This window comes from Cibotium barometz, chromosome 54 (assembly GCF_041138505.1).
Source record: "Cibotium barometz isolate CiBa-2024 chromosome 54, ASM4113850v1, whole genome shotgun sequence".
NCBI classification, from domain to species: domain Eukaryota; kingdom Viridiplantae; phylum Streptophyta; class Polypodiopsida; order Cyatheales; family Cibotiaceae; genus Cibotium; species Cibotium barometz.
Genome location: NC_141099.1, coordinates 27047788 through 27052507, shown reverse-complemented (window position 1 = coordinate 27052507; position 4720 = coordinate 27047788).

Below are 4720 nucleotides of genomic sequence, written 5' to 3'. Positions count from 1 at the left end.
TTTTGTGAATGCATCAGAAATGACCCTGGGAGCCTGGGGGAGTAGTGCCAAAAAATGCATCAAAAATGATCCTGGGAGAGCAGTGCCAAAACAGTGCGAATTTTGAGCTTGCACTGCCGTTGCAGAGCCTAAATTTGCACTGTTCTAGCATAGGTTTCCCAGTCTTCCAGGAGCAATTCTGATGCATTAGATGATAAACACTATATTTTTACACATGACTAAAGGTGTTTTTATCTTATAAACTACTATTTCTCACAACTAGTGTGCTCAACTTCATCAAAAATTATCCTGAGTGGCTCGGGGAGAAGTCCCAGAACAGTACGAATTTTGAGCCTCCACCGCCGTTTGCAAAGCCTAAATTCGCACTGTTCTGGCATAGCTTCCCTAGTCCTCCAGGAGCATTTCTGATGCATTAGATAATAAACACTATATTTTTACACATGATTAAAGGTGTTTTTATCTTATAAACTACTGTTTCTCACAATAAGTGTGCTCAACTTCATTATAAATGCATCAGAAATGATCCTGAGTGAGTGGCTAGGGGAGAAGTGCCAAAACAGTGTGAATTTTGAGCCTACATCCCCATTGCAGAGGCGAAATTCGCACTGTTTTAGCACAGCTTTCTCAATCCTCTAGGAGTATTTGTGATGCCTTGGGTGACAAACTGGCACATGATAGACACTCCATGTTAAACAAACATGATGACACCGAGACATTATAAGAGAAACTTAAAATTTTAACTATCAAAAGGTTACAAATGAAAGCCAGATAGGCTTGTTACAAAGGGGGGTTTAAAACAAAAGAGTTGCTTCAAAAAAAAGGTTAACATCTAAGATCTCTAGATCATCGCCTCTCGAATGCGCTGAGCTAGTTGCATGTCCTTGGCAGATATGGTAATCCTCTTTGCATGTTTGCAAGGAGGTTGGTGTCTTCAAAAAGCCCAACAAGGTAAGCCTCGGAGGCTTCTTGCAATGCTTCAAGGTCAATCCCCTGCACACGGAACTCTGTTCTATATCGTTGGGGAATCTCCTTCACTGTGCAAGTGAAAGGGACTCTTCTTATCCAGCAACTCAGTGTTCCTTGATAAAACTTGACTTCTTGTAGAGCCCTATGCCCTTGGTGCATCCTTCTCCTTGGAGCTCTTTGTGTTGTGTTAGTGCGTTAGCGATTTCGGGACTTCCTTGGCTGGAAGAGCTTGACCTTTCTACACTTGCACACACTTGCAGGAACCTCCTCTTGGTCTCTCTCATAGTCTGAATCCTCCTCCTCCTATTGCTATGGTACTTGTGTATCAAGTTCCTCCCGCGTAGGTAGGGGATCCTGTCCTGGTAGTAGGGTCTTGCCACCTATGGTGCTACGCAATGTAGGAATGTTTCCACCAACCCAGTCGAATTGCTCATCATTGGCCTCTCTGTCTTGATCTCTGGGGTGGCTGCATTGTGGGGTCTTCTTCACATGCTTGCTCCCACTAGAAGGGCGTGCATGTGTGTGTGCTAGTGTTGCTGTGGGAGGAGGGTTGGACTCCGGTGATCCCATTGGGCGTGCCTAGGATCCAAGCGGTCACTCTCTTCCGCGGTGTCGCCAGTATGTGGTTCTTGGGTGCCTTGCACTATGTTTTGTGAAGGCATGGTAATACGTGCGGTGTTCTTGGTGCGTGCCATATACATGTACGACTATGCTAACGTGGTGATGTGCTGGTGTCCTTATGTGGGTGTCTACGTAGATCTTGAGCTCAATCTCTCTAAAAAGGTGAAATGAAAATGAAGTGAGAGAAGGAACTATTAATAGTTTTCTTTAAGGGAAAAAAAAAACCTAACTAAACTTATTTTCTTAGTCTTATTACATCTAGATTCATACTGGTGTGTGCACAACCCAATGCCTCCCTTGTCTCCTCATTCATGCATGCCAATCACCATGTCTATGGGGAGCATTGGTCTACAACCATTCAAGCCGAGCATGACTTTTTGCAGCCTTGCATGCCTCTTACGCAAGCTTGGATTGTTGGGCCCACTCCCTAACCAATACCCTTCCGTAATAAAACCAATTGAACATCTCTTGTAGATAGTTTGTATGTGTTCCTCCTACAGAAGCTCCACCTCCATGTCTTATATTTTTGAAATAAACCCCTCTTGCTTTATAATGTGATTTGTCCATCCCTTGGGTACTCCACATGTCGAGCGATCCATACTTGTTCATGAAATACGCACCATGCACATAAACTATGTGCTATACACATGAGAATAGAATTTAATTAGAAAAAGTCAAGGTTAAAACACCAATTTATTTTTTTACTGTACAACTTACCATATAGTGTGTTACTTTACTCTCTCCCCAAGCACCTAGCACACTTTTGGTGAATTCTATGATATGTTGTTGGAATGATGCTAATTCTTGGGTAGTTGTGCTACTTTGATTCATAATGTAGACCATGTTATTGAAATTTATCCAAAGCTGTTTGCGCATATTTACAAGAGCTGGCATTGGACAATCTACATTTGTGGTGATTGCACACAGGTCTCTCCAGAGTCCCCAAGTCTTCTTTGAATTCTCTATGTTTGCTGGCTTCTCCAAAAATCTCCTTGCCTTTGATCCAGTCATGGAGACCTTTTGAGCAACCTCGTATGACATACCAGAGGCCTGCTTATTCATTCCAATTTTCAAGTTTCCGCCATGGCAGTCTAGAGAATTCAAAAGATGCTCTAATTTACCAAGGGATGCAACTTTCCTCTCTTGTGTAGGCATTGTGAATGCATAATCGATATGGCACGTAAGCAATCGATCAAAGATTCTCATGAATGCATGAAGTGTGCAAAAGTGAATATTCTTTAGTGGAAAATTAATGATGGGGATCCAATTTGAATTCCTGTTTGGTTCTCCTAGCATATCATGAGACATGACACCTTCCACCCATCTTGCATTTGGTTGTTCCTCATCTTCATCATTAGTTGACTCGGTTGGATCTAGTGCATCTTCTTGTTGCTTCTTCCCTTTCTTGGGACCTTTTGAGGCATCCTTCCCAACAGAACCAACCTTCTCTATACCTTTTCCATTTGTCTTTTTCTGCCTAGGAATATCAATCTGAGCATTGCAGTATGGACAAGGCCATCTTGATGTTGCGCCTTCAGCACAACCCATCATGCATTTAATTGTCTTCAAATCTCCTCCAAGATGCCAATCCACCTTGAACTTTCCTATGTTTTCTACATCTAAAAGTTGAACATCAATTTACTTTTTGATTACATCTGTTATCCAGGGAGTCCTTTCAAACATCCATGTCAATACCTCATGTGTCTCCTTCAATACCTCGAATGCACCAAGCCACCATACCTCTTTCTAAGATTGCACACTAAAACTTGGTTTGGTAGTCTTTTCCCATGCACAAATCATGGCCTCATTCATGAGCATAATGCTCATACATTCTAGCTTCTGACCTTTCATAATTTGGCACTCATCTAGCTTGAGCACAAATGAAAGTGTGCTCCCCAAAATTGTAAATAAACGGTAATTTACAATATTGAAAACAAAATAATCGTCTTCATTTTCTATTGAAAAACATGAATAGTAGCAATTGCAAGTTCTCACCTTCTGGTGAAAGACCATAGAACTTCACCATAGCTTGTTGTAGTCTCTCAATATGAACAAAGATGTTATTGTAAACATTATAGTGAAATTATGTACTTGTTGTCTTGATTTTCTTTCTACTCGACCCTGTGTCTAATGTAAGTGTGCCCTCAACGTGATAAAATCGTCCTATAGCTCGCTGCACATCATCATTATTGATACGCTTGACATTGTGAATCACCTTGAGTGTAGAAAATAAAGTGCCAGTGATTCCTTGTCTTAGAAATGCATCTTTTACAACCTGACGTATTGCTTGGTACCCTTTCATGCTGATTCCAGCCGCATCACAAGCATGTTGAATTAATGAAGAATCGATGGAGGTGGTAATCTCGCTCACTACATTGCTGACAATAGCTTGGCGTATTTTAGGATGATGAGGGTCAGTAATAATTGAGAGAATATCCTTGGTATTCAGAATGGCTTTGACCAAATCCTTCCATCCCTCTTCATTAGAACCACACACCTCTTGCAGAAAATTCCTAGCAGAACACAAATCATGACTATTTTGTTTAAATCACTGAGTGCATAATGAAAGTTTATGTTACTTACTTTGTTGCACGAATCCTTTTCTTCCGTGCTCCACCTTTAAACGCAAGAGATTCTATACCAGCCAACGTCTTTTTCCGTTCACGAGCACCATTTGGTGTTGCTTTGAGTCGTTTGATAAGTTCCTCTAGCCTTTGAATCTTTGCATCCTTCTCCACATTCTCTACAAGGATCTCTTTCATTTTATCTGATGATGTTTTAAGTCCTTCTTGACATTGTAAAAGGCTGAATTGTGATGCTTGCAATTGAGATTGGAGAATATGGGTTTGCCAAGCTCCACTTGTAGTCAGTCTTCTGTAGTATCCTAACAAGCCAAGCTCTCCTTCACCAACAAATTGCATAAAAGATGATAAATTGCGGAAAGGAGGGTTTGCTCTTAATGGAGGGTCAACTCGATAGAGATGCCCATCAACCCAAAGATCTTCATTTTTCTCCTTAGCTATCCTACGAGCTTGGACATATTGTGCATCACTAGGATGGGTTTTTTTAGAGCTACCATACTCTTCAAGAATATGAATGTGTAAATCAACCTTCTGTTTTCTAGCTTCACAAG